We start from the raw sequence: 16,844 nt of genomic DNA, 5'->3' as shown, positions 1-16,844 counted from the left end.
GTGATCACACACTTTAGATCTCAATTGGAAACTGATTTTTATGGTCGCCTCAATTCTGCACCACTCTCTCTATAAATTTGGAAACCCAAATTGAAATGAATAATTTTGTAAAAGATGCAGCAGCAAAACTAACAGCAGAGACAGAAAGTATAAATATGATAATTACCAAGGAAGACAAAGAGAAAATAATTATATGGATTCCCCCCAAATAAGCACCAGGACTAAAAAGTTTTACAAGGAAATTTTACCAAAATTTTAAAGGTCAAATAATAGTAATGTGACTCAAACTATTCCAGAACACAGTAAAAGAAGAAAAACTTCCAAACACAATTGTGAAGAAAGCAGATTGACAGCAAAAGTTGAAAAAGATTATACCAAAACAAAAACTAAATCACTCTCAGTTATGAATGTCAATGAAAACATCTTAAACTATTAGCCACATTAGCCAGTAAAATAAAAATATATATCCTAAGTGATCTCCCCTCCCACAAATGGAAAGCTTGTTAAATATTAGAATGGCTTTTAAAATAATTCAGCATACCAATAAAGCTAAGGAGAAAAATTATATTTTTATATCCATAGGTGCAGAAAAAATATTTTATGAAATAAGTCAGTCAGAGAAAGACAAATACCATATGATTTCTCTCATAATGTAGAATTGAAGAAACAAATGAACATAATAGGGGAAAAGAGGCAAACCAAGAAACAGACTGTTAACTATAGAGAACAAACTGATGGTTACTGGAGAAGAGGTGGGCAGAGGAGTGAGTGAATTAGGTGATGGGGATTAAGGAGTGCACATTTTGTGATGAGTACTGGGTGTTGTATCTAAGTGATGAATCCTTAAATTCTGCACCTAGAATTAATATTACACTTATGTTAACTAACTGGAGTTTAAATTAAAACATGGGGGGAGAAAGTGTAATATAGAACACAATGTCATATGTATTTTCCCTTTGATCCAATCATGTCACTTCTATGAATCTTTTCCAAAATGAGAGATAGAATATTTACATCACTCCCAGAATGTGTCCTATGTTCAGTTACCAGCCTTCCTACCATAAGGAATTTCCTGATTTGTTTTTCAGCATAAATTAGGTTTGCCTGTTTTTGAATTTCATGTAAAATATAGTCATACACTATGTATCTGAATTCTCTGCTCAACAAAATGTTTTGAGATAATTTATAATTTTGGGTGTAGTTGTTTACTCCTTTTCACTGTAACATAGCATTCCACTGTGTAAGGATGCCATAATTTATCTATCTATTTTCCTATTGATAGAATTTGGGTTTTGTTTGTTTATTTGTTTGTTTAAGTAGGCTTCATGCCCAGGGCAGAGCCCATTGTGGGGCTTAACCTCATGACCTTGAGATCAAGACCTGAGCTGATATCAAGAGTCCGGATGTTTAACCAATGGAGACACCCAGGTGCTCCTCATTTGGGTTGTTTCTACTTTGGGTTTTTTATGAATGATGTCATTGAAAATTTGTTGAAAATACTTGTCTTATTGAACTACTTTGGCAGCCTTGTCAAAAATCAACTGGTGATACAAATGTGGGTCTTTCTGGTCGGTTTCATTGATCCATTTATCTCTTTCCACTATCTCTATGTCAGTGGTTCTCAACCCGAGTGATTTTGCCACACCCCTGGAAGGACAGAGGGAGGGAGTCATTTGACAATGTGTGGATAAGTTTATTTGTAACAATTCAGAGAGGGGGCTGCTACTGGCATCTAGTGAATAGTGGCCAGAGATGGTGTTTAGCATCCTACAGTACATGGGACAATACCCACAACAAAGAATTATCCAGCCCAAAACATAAAATAGTGCCAAGGTTGAGAAACACCAGTCTACATGAATATAACACTGTCTTGATCATGATAGCTTTATAGTAAGTCTTAAAATCTAGTAGTGTAAGTCTTCCAACTTTGTTCTTCTATTTCAAAATTGTTTTGGTTATTCAAACTCTAGAATTTTGAATGAGAATTGCATTGAATCTTTAGATAAACAAGGGAAAACGAGCTTCTTAATGATACTAAGTCATCCAATCCATGAAGATGCTCTTAGCTGCAATATTGGTTGATAGGTTTTTTTTTTTTTTCTTATCATGTGCTTGCCCAGTTTTTGTATGAAAATTATGCTGGCCCTATAGAATGTTTGGGGAAGTGTTCCCTTCTTTCTATTTTGTGAAAGATTTTATGTAAACTCAGTATTATTTCCATCTTAAATGTTGGTAAATTTAGTAGTGAAGCCATCTGGACTGGAAGTTTTCTTTGTGCAAGAGTTTAATTATGAATTAAATTTCCTTATAATGAAGGGCTATTCAGATTTTCTTTTTTTTTTTTTTTTCTTGCATCCGTTTTGGTAATTTGTGTTCCCTAAACATTGCTTTAATGACACTCTACAAATTTTTGATATGTTATATTTTTATCAGTCAGTTGAAAGTAGTTGTCTTTGATTTTTATTTCTTGACTAATGGATAATTTTGAAGTTTGTGTCTTAATCATCAAATATTTGAGCATTTTCCAAACACTTTGGGTTCTTTATTTCTAATTTCATTCCACTGTGGCCAGAAAATGTACTGTTTTATTTCAATCCTTAGAAATCAAGGGGGTGTGTGTGTGTGTGTGTGTGTTTATGGCCCAGCATATATTCTATACTGGTAATGTTCTATATGCCCTCGAAAAGAATGTGTTGTTGAGTGGAATGTTTTAAAATGTCAACTTAATTTGGTTGATACTGTTCTTTAAATCTTTTGTATTGCTATTGATTGTTTTTCCACATGCACTATCAATTACTGAGAGAGATTTAAATCTCTAATTATGTTGTTAAAATCGCTATTATTGTGGATTTCTCTATTTCTTCCTTTACTTCTGACAGTTATTGTTTCATTAAATCCTGCTACTAGGTACCTACACACATATCATTTATATGTATTCTTGATTAATTGACCCTTTGTCCTTATGAAATGTCCCTCTTTATATCTCTGGTAATGTTTCTTGTCCTCAAGTCCACTTTGTCTGATATTAATATTCTAACTTGCGCTTTCTTAAGCTTGCTCTCTGGCACATTTTCCCCATTTTTTTTGCTTTTATTATATTTGTGTCTTTATGTTTAAAGTCTGGGTCTTATAAACCATTAACAGTTTGGCGTTTCTTTTTTATACAATTGGACAATCCCTGCTTTTTAAATTGAGTGTTCATTTCATTCTAATCACAAATATTGTCCATTTTAAGTCTACAATCTGTGTATTTGCTAAGTAGCCCCTCTGTTCTTTGTTTCACTTTCCCTCAATTCCTGCTTTCTTTTGAATTAATTATTTCTTGAGATTCCATTTTATCAGTGCTCTTGATTTATCAGACACACCAGTTTGGTTTTTTTTAAGCTGTTGCTCCATGGTTTATAATATACAACTTTAATGTATTACACTCTACCTTCAAGTGATATTATGTCATTTTACACATAATGTAAAAACCTTACAAGAGTATTCTTCCCTTTACCTCCCTTCCAACCTTTGTTGTCATACGATCATACATTTTACTTCTATGTGATATAATCTCAATAAGAAATTGCTATTCTTTGTGCTTTCAGTATCCAACTATCACTTTAAAGATTAAGAGATGAAAAAAATAAAGGTATTTTATCTTTATTCACATGTTTACTATTTCCACGGGTTGTATTTTCTTGCTTCTTTGCATGTCTCAAATTTTTTATTGTATGACAGACATCATGGGCAAAAAACAAACAAACAAACAAAAAAAAAAAAAACCAGTAGAGACTGAGGCAAATAATATTTGCCCTGAGCAAAAGGCACACTTATTCTTCTATCATACACTAGCATGGGGGCCTGAATAAATCGAATCTGAGATTAAGCTGGGTTGGGGCTTTGTTACAGCTTTCATTAGCTTCAATTCACCACTGACTCCAGGTATTTTCAGGGTGGTATGAGGACCTTCTCTTCACTAGGACTTGGGCTCGATGCATTAATGATTTCAAGATTTCTTTAAGATTCACTGTCCAGGGGCGCCTGGGTGGCTCAGTCGGTTAAGCGTCCGACTTCAGCTCAGGTCATGATCTCACACTCCGTGAGTTTGAGCCCGGTGCACAGGCTCTGTGCTGACAGCTCAGAGCCTGGAGCCTGCTTTGCATTCTGTGTCTCCTTCTCTCTCTGCCCCTCCCCTGCTCATGCTCTGTCTCTCTCTGTCTCAAAAATAAATACAAATATTAAAAAATATATTTTAAAAAAAGACTCACTGTCCAGCTGCTCCCCTTCAGCACCCTAGGATAGCTCTCTCTACTCATCAGTCAGCTTTCAGCTTTTTGAGTCATTGGGGGCTTCTCTTTGCCCTTCAGTCCTTCTTGTTTCGTGCATTTCTGTAAGATTTCTCTCCATCCTGCTGCCCCGATTCTACCGGTTCACAGTCTCTAAAGTGTACTTGGCGATGGCCTGAAGTGCACTGGCATGATTTCCCCTGATTTTCCTGCTCTGCTCCTTGCATTCTATGGGTTCCTGCCTTGAACTAAGTGATGGCCTGGGTGCCTCAAGGAAAATTTCTTTGCTCTCTTGCCCTGCACACAGCTTTCAGTGGAGTGGACCACTACACTTAACTTGGAGAAGGTGCTGTGAGTCTCAAGGAGAATATCTTTGTTTTCCTCCAGCCCTCCTGCCTTGCCCCAGCCCTCAGCACACTACCTACTCCCTTGCACTTAAGGCAAACCCTTGGGAAAGTGAGAGCAAGTAAATATAGTTCTCTCTGGCCAGGGCTTTTCAGGGTTCTAATGAACCCTGCAGCTCATACCCAGCCATTAAGATTTCTCTTCATCTACAATGAATTCTTCTTTTGCCTCTCCCTTCCCCAGTGATAAAGGCAACCATTCCTCTATTTTCTCCTAGGAAAAATTCATCACTTTCTCTAATTTTTAGCTCATTTAGCTTTCTTTGCATCTTCGACAATCTGATAGGTTTAAAAAAACAATAATATTTGTGGTTTATCTTGTTTGCTCTCATTGTTAAGACCTTGCAATTTCATATATGCTGACAGCAAAAGTCTCTCCCCACCTTTAATTTTAATGAATGAACTTTGAATAGTCATGGAAATATAACCTCTTATAACATGTTCTCACATATGATTTTCAAAGTTCTACTGAGCCTCCAAATATAGCTTTTGTCTAAGTTGATCCAGGAGATTCCTATTTGACAAATTAAACTGGATTTTATTATTAATGGCAATGTGAGAATAAAAAATGAAGCAAAGGGAAGAGGATGAGTATTTATTAGGTGTCTGCTATAAGCCGCACACTGTATCAGATACGTTTGTGGTACTCTCTCTCTTACTACTGATCACAACCCTGTAAGATAGATATTACTGCCTCCATTTTACAGGTGGGAGACTGAGGTCTCAGAAACTAAACTACCCATGTTCACCCAAGTGTGACTAGACAGGATAGAATCTAAGCCCAGTTTTCTAGATTTCACATCCTGTGCTTTCTTTCCCAGTATATTAAATGCTCGACACAAGAATGTAGGGGGCAAGGAATGAAGAGGAAATCACGTTGGCAGTAGGGGCTGACCAGGTTGGAGAAGTAAGATCGATCAATGAACCTCGATTCTAGTTGAAGATGTTTGAAGTTGACCTCAAAGGCCATTGGTATCATTTCAATTTCCTGGATTGTGGTGGTAAGGTAAGAAAAGGTTTTCTGGAAACACTGGTAGAGACAAGAGCTGGTTGACTTAGTTTCCATACTGTGTACAGTACCAATCCAAACCCAAATGAACACACAGTCTAGTGATAACCACATGCTTGTTTGCAAAAGTGGCTTAGAAGCCAAGCCTCCAACCTTCCCTCCCACCAGGGTGCACCCTGGGGCCTCTGCTCTGCAAGCATTCTTGAGCTGCCACTACAGAGCCAGGCAGACTGGACAGACAAGAGGAGGGGCCAGAGTCCTTGCCAGAAAGCAGGTCACTGACCTTCTCACTGGTAAAAGGCTGGAGAGTTTCCCACTGGGCTTTATGTGGATAGTAATATGAGGCATATAATTTCCTTGAAATTAAGTGCAGAAGTTATAGCTGTTATTTGAAATACATGCTGGGCTTAAAATTTGCTTTCACGTTTTCCTAAATGGTGTGTCACTTTTCATGCAGTTGAAACTAAAGAAGCAAAGTCCTGAAACTTAAAAAAAAAAAAATTGTACATCGTAAAAACCTTAGTCAACACTTTTCTTCATGTTCAGAGTTAATGAACTTACTTATTAATATTTTGTAGCACTATTCAAACATGATAACCCTTCATTTAACTACTTCTCCCTGAGCAACAGAAGCTTTAAACTACATTGCACATACCTTAAAACTCTACATGCCCTTTGGGAAAATACATGTGCTTGCTCCCTCTGTGTTTAGAAGCCCCCATAAGCAGTGTGTCGTATCTGCCACTATTACCATCTGGTAGCTGACATCAATTCCCTCGCTGGTTTCCTCCAACAGGGCAGCCTTATATGAACACTTGCAGTAACATTTGACAGGCTTTGGTGACGCAGTGGGGATTAGGCTCAGTTCCTTTATTGTGCTGCCTCTCTTGGTGGAGGTTTCTCAGAATTCGGGCAAGTCTCAGATTTGGGGAACTCGTAACAGCTTAGCTTGAAAGAAGCGAGCATGGAAATGGCGATGAATTCATTCTCTGCAGGCCTATCCATTCTCACGTGCTATGAGAGGTAACCAGTGACCAGAGAGCACTCGGGTTCCCTTAATGACTTAGAGCTGCATTAGTCAGCATATTTGCAGCATGTTTTTCATCTTTAGTACACTTATTTAATCGAGCATCAGAGAAGCCATGATAGAATTAATATTCAAGCAAAGCTTTGGATTAGTCACCGAATAAAAGCCACATGGCTCCCTTGCTGTTCTGCTGAGTGGTGATCACCATTTTATACAGTAGCCAGATGTCCAGTTTTGAGAACATGTTACTCAAAAGGAATAAAATCAGCTTGATTTTCAGGAGGGAACAAATGATGGGTCTGATTTGTCTGTTTCATTGATGCAGGAGAATAGAAGAGTACGAAACATGGGAAGACCACCAATGCAGCTAGGGGAAGTGTCACACTCATTAAAGGTAGAGGGAAGAACACTGACCCTGTAGAGGAAAAGACTGGGTTCAAATCACTGCTTTGCCCTTGAGTAGCTATTCAGCATTGACAAGTGATCTAGGTCCTGAAAATCAGCTTTTAAATCTGTAACATAAAATAACATATACCTGATACAGATGTGATGACAATTAACCAGAATATAGTTAGGAGATTGAAGTAAGAACTTAATAAAAAGCTAGCTAGGTCAGAGTGACTATGCTGTTTAGATCAGAATAATGCTCAAGATCAGTCAGTGTGATTATGTCCCATTGGGTCAAAATGCTGCTCAAGGTCAATGAGACTATGGCCCTTTGGGTCAGAATAAGGCTCAAGGACCTCATAACTCTAAATCTCTATTGGATATGACAAATCAATATAAGCCAGGACCTGGAGACTAGATAGAAATGCAACTAAGTGGGGCAAGTCTTGGAACTGAATCAGCTTCAGGAAATGAGAGAAAATTAAAGCAAAGATTAAAAAAAAGAGATCAAAGATGGTGTATGTGTGGAAAATGGGGATGCAGCTTAGATCAAATACCCAGTCAAGCATCAGAAGACTTCAGTGTCATGTCCTGATAGATGAGCGGCACATCATCAGAGACATTCAGGCAGCCAAATGACATCAGAAAGTAGCGACCAACCCACCCCATTTAAAGACAATTCACCCGTATTCATGGGAAGGTATTATCATCATAGCCAAAATATCAGAAAATCCAAAGTTTTAGTTAAAATTTGATGGTTCTTGAAACCATATAACACTGTCCCTACAGAAAGATTGGAACTTTTTATTCTTTCTCAGAAGGATAGGTAAATAACTGCTATATTCCGTCAACTTTCAAAATCTGGCTATCCTTGACCATCATCCTCTGCCATATTTCATGCAAAGAACTTTGAGATTGTGATGAGACTGCATTTTATTTACCACTGTATCTGCAGTACCTAACACACTGCCTGCACATAATTCCTCAAAGTTCAGTTGGATGGGTGGATGGATGGATGGGTAGTTGGATGCATGGGTAGTTGGATGCATGGATGGATGGATAGATTGTTTCTCTGTCTGGATTGACTTTATATGCCTTTCATTCAAAATCAATCCTCCATTTCTTAAAAGACCTCAAATCCTCTTCCAAGAAACAGATCCTTGCTTCTTTTCTGACGATCCCACAGCTCTTGGCTCATATCTGCTAGATCGCACAGTGTATCCATCATTCTTTCTGTGGCTACCTCCTTTCATTTCTACCACATTATGAGCTCCTAAATGGTAGGGTCCATATCTTATACACGTTGAATTCCCTCACCAGGGGTTAACTTCATACCAGTCATGACACCAAGTTATAATTTGAAAACTAAAGGCATAGGAAAAATATTGACAGCAGCCAGAGACAAATGACAAATCACACATGGGGGAACACCAATTTAAATGACAGTGAATTCCTCATCTGAAACCAAAGATGCCAGAAGAAGTAGCATAATATTCTTCAAGTGCTGAAAGTAAAAACAGAAAACAAAAAACAAAAAACTATCAACATCAAAATCTATATCTAGTGATATTATCCTTCAGGAATTAAAGGGAAATAAACACATTCTCAGTAAATGGAAAACTAAAAGAATATGTTGCTAGAAAATATACTCTTTAAAATTTAACCAAAGGAATTTCTTCTAACAGAAAAGAAAGGATATAAGAAAGAATCTCAGAGCATCAGGGAAGAAGAAAGAACAGGTGAAAGACTAGAAATATGTGCACTTACAAGAGCCTAGCTTTTTGCTTATGAGTTTTTAAAATAATATTTCATGATGAAAACAAAAATTAGAATACCACTTGATATTCAAGACAATGTTTAAAAGTAGGAAAGGTAAGGGACCTAAATGGAATTCAGGTTTCCACACTGCATGTGAAACACTAAAGTGTTGATACCAATAGACTGTTATATTCTGAATGTTTTTGGATGTTTTTATGAGTGTTTATGGATGAGATTAACATTTAAGGCGGTGGACTTTGACTAACCCAGACTATCTTCTGTAATGTGGATGGGCCATATCCAATCAGTTGATGGCCCAAATAGAACAAAAATTAACCTTCCCCAAGTGAAAGGAGATTATGCTGGCAGATCGCCTTCAGACTTGAACTGCCTGAGTTTCTAGCCTGACAGCCCACCCTGAAGATTTTGGACATGCCAATCTTCATAACCACATGAACCAACTCCTTAAAATAAACCTCTTTCTATATGTATGCACTTCCTATTGGTTCTGTTTCTCTGGAGAACCCTGACTACTACAGAGATACACTCAAAGAGTCTCTAAATGAATGAAGGTAGAATCCTAAAAAATGCTCAATTTACTTGAAGGAAGGCAAGAAAAAAGAAAGAGAAAAAAAAGAATCAGAAGAAACAAAAAGGAAACAAATAATAAAATATCAGAGTTAAATGCTAATATATCAATAATTGTCTTAAATGTAAATGGTCTAAATATATCAAATAACAGAGATCTGAAGAATGGACAAAAACTGCTACTCAGCTATATTCTGCTTACAAGAAACTCACTTCCAATTCAACAATACAGATAAGTTGAAAGAAAAAGGATGAAAGAAGATATGCATTGCAAACAATTTTTAAGAAGCAGGAGTGTCCATATTAATATAAGGCAACATAGAATTCACAACAACAAACTTACTAGTAACAAAGAAGAACATTACAAATAATAACAGGATTAATATACCAGGAAGACATAATGGTCAAAACTGCCTAAGCACCAAGTGACAATCTCATACACAAAAAGCAAAAACTAATAGAATTGAGGATGCAAGGTTGGTTCAATATCTACAAAACAACGTGATTCATCACATCAATAAAAGAAAGGACAAGAACCATATGATCCTCTCAACAGATGCAGAGAAAGCATTTGACAAAATACAGCATCGTTTCTTGATAAAAACCCTCAAGAAAGTAGGGATAGAAGAAACATACCTCAAGATCATAAAAGCCATATATGAAAGACCAAACACTAATATCATCCTCATTGGGGGAAAACTGAGAGCTCTCCCCCTAAGGTCAGGAACAAGACAGGGATGTCCACTCTTGCCACTGTTATTTAACACAGTATTGGAAGTCTTAGCCTCAGCAATCAGACAATACAAATAAATAAAAGGCATCCAAATCGGCCAGGAGGAGGTCAAACTTTCACTCTTCGCAGATGACATGATACTCTATATGGAAAACCCAAAAGATTCCACAAAAAAAACCTGCTAGGATTGATTCACGAATTCAACAAAGTTGCAGGATATAAAATCAATGCACAGAAATCAGTTGCATTCCTATACACCAACAATGAAGCGACAGAAAGAGAAATCAAGGAATCGATCCATTTACAGTTGCACAAAAAAGCCATAAAATACCCAGGAATAAATCTAACCAAAGAGGTGAAAAATCTACACACTGAAAACTATAGAAAGCTTATGAAAGAAATTGAAGAAGACACAAAAAAATGGAAAAAAGATTCCATGCTCCTGGATAGGAAGAACAAATATTGCTAAAATGTCGATACTACAGAAAGCAAACTACATATTCAATGCAATCCCTATCAAAATAACACCAGCATTCTTCACAGAGCTAGAACAAATAATCCTAAAATTTGTATGGAATCAGAAAAGACCCCGAATAGCCAAAGCAATCTTGAAAAAGAAAACCAAAGCAGGAGGCATCACAATCCCAGACTTCAAGCTGTATTACAAAGCTGTAATCATCAAGACAGTATGGTACTGGCACAAGAACAGACACTCAGATCAATGGAACAGAATAGAGAACCCAGAAATGGACCCACAAACGTATGGCCAACTAATCTTTGACAAAGCAGGAAAGAATATCCAATGGAATAAAGACAGTCTCTTCAGCAAGTGGTGCTGGGAAAACTGGACAGCGACATGTAGAAGAATGAACCTGGACTACTGTCTTACACCATACACAAAAATAAACTCAAAATGGATGAAAGACCTAAATATAAGACAGGAATCCATCAAAATCCTCGAGGAGAAAGCAGGCAAAAAAAAAAACCTCTTTGATCTAGGCCACAGCAACTTCTTACTCAACACGTCTCTGGAGGGAAGGGAAACAAAAACAAAAATGAACTACTGGGACCTCATCAAAATAAAAACCTTCTGCACAGCAAAGGAAACAATCAGCAAAACTAAAAGGCAACCAACAGAAGGGGAGAAGATATTTGCAAATTACCTATCAGATAAAGAGTTAGTATCCAAAATCTATAAAGAACTTATCAAAGTCAGCACCCAAAAAACAAATAATCCAGTGAAGAAATGGGCAAAAGACATGCATAGACACTTCTCCAAAGAAGACATCCAGATGGCCAACCGACACATGAAAAAGTGCTCCACATCACTCATCATCAGGGAAATACAAATAAAAACTACAATGAGATACCACCTGACACCTGTTAGAATGGCTAACATGAACAACTCAGGCAACAACAGATGTTGGCGAGGATGCAGAGAACGAGGATCCCTCTTTTTGGTGGGAATGCAAGCTCGTGCAGCCACTCTGGAAAACAGTATGGAGGTTCCTCAAAAAACTAAAAATAGAATACCCTATGACCCAGCAATTGCACTACTAGGCATTTATCCATGGGATAAAGGTGTGCTGTTTCGAAGGGACACATGCACCCCCATGTTTATAGCAGCACTATCAACAATAGCCAAAGTATGGAAAGAGCCCAAATGTCCATCAATGGATGAATGAATAAAGAAAATATATATACATATATATATATACACAATGGAGTATTACTCGACAATCAAAAAGAATGAAATCTTGCCATTTACAACTACGTCGCTGGAACTGGAAGGTATAATGCTAAGTGAAATTAGTCAGAGAAAGACAAAAATCATATGATTTCACTCATATGAGGACTTTAAGAGACAAAACAGATGAACATAAGGCAAGGGAAACAAAACTAATAAAAAAACAGGGAGGGGGACAAAACATGAGACTCATAAATATGGAGAACAAACTGAGGGTTACTCGAAGGGGTGTGGGAGGGGGGGATGGGCTAAATGGGTAAGGGGCACTAAGGAATCTACTCCTGAAATCATTGTTGCACTATATGCTAACTAATTTGGAAGTAAATTTTAAAAAATAAAAAAATAAAATTAAAAATAAATAAAAAATAAAAAAACTAATAGAATTGAAAGGAGAAATAGACAAATCTATAATTAAAGTTGGGGACTTCAACACCCCAATCTCTGCAAATAGACAAGAACTTATCAAAGAAATTGACGATCTGAACAATTCAATCAATATCTAATTGAAAAATATAGAACACTCCATACACATTTTTTTTCAAGAAATCATAGAACAGACACCAAGATAAACTATATTGTGGGCCATAAAACAACCCTCAACAAATTTAAAAGAATTGAAATTATGCAAAGTATACTGTCAAACCATAATAGGATCAAACTAGAAATCAATAAAAGAAAAACAATAGAAAAATCTGTAAACATGTGGAAATTAAATAACACACTTTTAAACAACCTATGAGTCAAAAAGGAAGCTTCAAAAAATTTTAAGTACCTACAATTAAATAAAAATAAAACCTGGCTGCCTCAGTCAGTTAAGTGTCTGACTCTTGACTTTATAGCACAGGTGATGATCTTACAGTCATGAGATTGGAGCCCCACATCCAGCTCCACGCTGAGTTTCTCCCTCTCTCCCTCTCTCTCCCTCTGCCCCTCCACTGCTCACACTTGTGTGTGTGCATCTGTGTGCACTCTTTCTCATATATGTGTGTGTGTGTGTGTATAATAAAACTACAACACATCAAAATATGTGGAATGCAGTTAAAACAGCACTAAAGGGAAATTTATATCATTAGTGCTTACATTCAAATAGAAGAAAGGTCTCAAATCAGTAATCTAAGTTCCTACCTCATGAAACTAGTAAAAGAAGGACAAGATAAATCCAAAGCAAGCAGAAAAGGGTAAGGAAGTAATACACATAAGAGCAGAAATCAATGAAATTGAAAAAAGGAATACGATAGAGAAAATCAATGAATCAATAAAATTGATAAGCCTTTAGCAAGACTGACAAATACAGAAGACACGAATCACCAATATCAAGAAAGAAATGGGGGGTATGTCTACATATCCTGCAGCCATTGAAAAGATAACAAGGGAACAACTTTATGCTCATACATTACAAACTTAGAAGAAATGGACCAGTCTTAGAAAACCACTAACTACCAAAATTTAACGAAGATGAGATAGCCCTAGAATCAGTAAAGAAGTTGAATTTTTGAAGGCTTGAAAGGCTTGAAGGCTTGAAGGCTCCCAAAAGAAATGTCTCGACCCAATGGTTTCAACATCTGAATAGAACACTAGTTTATCATAGCTTCTTCCAGCAAATGAAAGAAAAAGGAATAATTCCCAAATAATTATACAAGGTTAGCACTAATTAGATAGTAAAACCAACAAATGACAGCACAAAAGACAATATAGAAGGGATCTACCTCTTTGTATTATTTTGTGTGTATCTACAATTATCTCAAATGACACCACCTTTTATTTCAATAAGCACTTATTGAGTATTTGACAGTTCATTTCTGAAATGTTAAATTGTTTTACATCTTAATTTTAATTAAATGAGAATAAATGACATCAGAATTTATTAGTGGTTAATTCAAATAGTCCTCTGTTATGAAGAACTAAAAGGTGTTCAGAGCTTCCCAAAGCAAAACATAGACACTTATTTACCAGAAAATATTGATCTGAAACAGTTATTTCTCCTCTTTAAGGGCTGAAAGAGACAACCGAAGAGACCCAGCAAGATGTCTGGGATAAAAGCAGCCTACAGATATTCAGTGCATTTGCTTATGCTCTTTCTCTCTCTTTCTCTCTCCCTTGATTGTGAAAGCCCCATCACCCCTCAACACAGAAACTGCCTTAGATTGATTCTGGGAGGCAAATATTTCAAGTACACACTCGATAGGCTATTGACTAAAATAAATTGTCTAGAAATGCTCATCACTGTGATCATTCTCATTCATAAAGATTGAATATTTGTGATTAAAATGAAAATATATTCATTTAAAGCTAGTTACCATTAGGCATCCATCAGGAATGAAGCCAGCAGCCAATTGAGCCACACGTCAGAAGGCTCTTGGACCAACAAATCATGTCATGGGCACAATGGCTCCTTGCACTTACGCTGGGAGCGCTGTAGGCCAAGGGTCTATGACTTCAACACTGCACATATGTGGCTGTTATTTAGAGCTCTCTGAGGTATAGATTTACATTACCATCTGCCATCTCAGTTGCTGTTTACATCTGCCTTAAAAGGGGGGGGTTGGGCATAATCAATTAAAGTGTGCATAGAAAGCCCTGGAAAAAAAAAAAACAAAACAACACCACCACAACAACAACCTGAACTTGGCATAAGTACACATGTCCATCCAAAGGGGAAATAAGGAATTCATACTCTCTTCTTTCTTTGAAATATTCCCTTTGAATTGGGGAAATTCAGGGACAAAAGAGTGTTTTAAAATTCCTAACACCGTTTAGCTTCCCTGAAGAGCTTCAGAAATATTCTCAACTATATATGTTTTAAAGTTAATTTATTGATAAATGAGACCTGATATAAATTTAAAACTTTTGCTCCATGAAAGACTCTGGTAGGAGTTAGAAAAGACAAAGACAAGCCATAAACTGGGAGAAAACATTTGCAAAGCCGTATTTCTTATAGAGGACTAGTATCTAAAATAAAAAGGAGTTTTCAACAACACTCAACAGTTAAAAAAAATCCAATTAAGAAATGGGCAAAAGATATGAAGAGACATTTCACCAAAGAAACATACAAATGGCAAGTAAGCGCATGAAAAGATGTTTAACATCATTAGTCCACAGAGAAACATATTAAAATCACAATGAGATACCACTGCACACCTATAAGAATGACTTTTAAAAAATTGCAACAAAGGGGTGCCTGGGTGTCTCAGTCAGTTAAGCATCTGACTTTGGCTCAGGTCATTATCTTGAAGTTTGTGAGTTCAAGCCCCGCATTGGGCTCTGTGCTGACAGCTCAGAGCCTGGAGCCTGCTTCGGATTCTGTGTCTCCCTCTCTCTCTCTGCTATTCCCCTGCTCGCGCTCTTTTTCTCAAAAATAAATAAACATTAAAAAAACTTTTTTTGACTGCAACAACACTGAATGCTGGCAACTATGAAGAGAAACTGGATCACTCATAATGGCTGGTGGAAATATAAAATGGTAGAGCCATTTTGGAAAACAGTTTGGCCGTTACTTATAAAATTAAATATGCAACTGCCATACAAGCCAGCAATTGCACTCCTGGGCATTTATCCCAGAGAAATGAATACTTATGTTCACACAAAATCCTGTACATGAATTTTTAGAACAGCTTTATTTGTAATAGCCAAACACTAGGAACAATTCAAATGCCCTACAACACATGTAAGGTTAAATGTTGGCATATACCATGGAATACTAGGCAGTGATTAAAAAGGAACAGATTATTGATGCATGGAACAACTTGGATGAATCATTGGGAATAATGCTGAGTTAAAAAAGAAAAAAGCCAAATCCATAAAGTTTCATACTGTATGATTCCATTTATATAGCATTTTTTTAAAAAATTTTAATGTTTATTTTTGAGAGAGAGAGAGAGAGAGAGAGAGAGAGAGGAGAAGGAGACACAGCATTTGAAGCAGGCTCCAGGCTCTGAGATGTCAGCACAGAGCCTGATGTGGGGCTTGAACCCATGGACAGCGAGATCATGACCTGAGTCAAAGTCGGACGCTTAACCGACTGAGCCACCCAGGCACCCCTATATAGCATTTTTTAAAGATTTTATTATTTTTTTAAGTAATCCCTACACCCACTGTGGAGCTCGAATTTACAACCCCAAGATCAAGAGTCGTATGCTCCACTGACTAGGCCAGCCTGGCTCCCCTATATAGCATTTTAAAAATAGCAACATTATAGAAATGGAGAACAGATTAGTGGTTGGAGGGACTGTTAAGCAGTGAGTAGGAGCAGGGAGAATGAGGAAAGAAAAGGAAGGGGGATGGGTGTGACTAAGGACAACATGAGAGATTCTTGTGATGGAGCTGTTCTGTATCTTGACTGTATCAACACCAATATACCAGCTGAGATACTGTCCTATGTAGTTTTGCAAGATGGCACCACTGGAAGAAATGCTTAAATGGTACAGGAGACTTGTCTGCATTATTTTTTTTTTAACTTTTTTAACGTTTATTTATTTTTGATACAGAGACAAAGCATGAACGGGGGAGGGTCAGAGAGAGAGGCAGACACAGAATCTGAAACAGGCTCCAGGCTCCGAGCTGTCAGCACAGAACCCGACGCGGGGCTCAAACTCATGGACTGCGAGATCATGACCTGAGCTGAAGTCGGATGCTCAACCGACTGAGCCACCCAGGCACCCCACATTATTTCTTATAACTATATGTGAATCCAAATTATCTCATAAAATGTTTAATTTTTTAAAAGAATTGAAGAATTTAGGAAGGAAGCATATTTTTTCCCCTCAAGTTTGGAAATGAAGATACTGCTAACCCATTGGCCAAAAAGGCTGTTGATAAGAAGATAAAGCAGGCAGTTTGGAACAGAGAGATGCTTCTAGGAACTTTCTCTTAATATCCAGAGCCTCCCTTCCTAGCCAGGAGCATTACCTTGTGGCAGCCTCC

Source organism: Herpailurus yagouaroundi, unplaced genomic scaffold, assembly GCF_014898765.1.
Source record: "Herpailurus yagouaroundi ecotype Mexico unplaced genomic scaffold, PumYag 100, whole genome shotgun sequence".
In the NCBI taxonomy this organism is placed as follows: Eukaryota; Metazoa; Chordata; class Mammalia; order Carnivora; family Felidae; genus Herpailurus; species Herpailurus yagouaroundi.
This window is presented reverse-complemented; position numbering follows the sequence as displayed.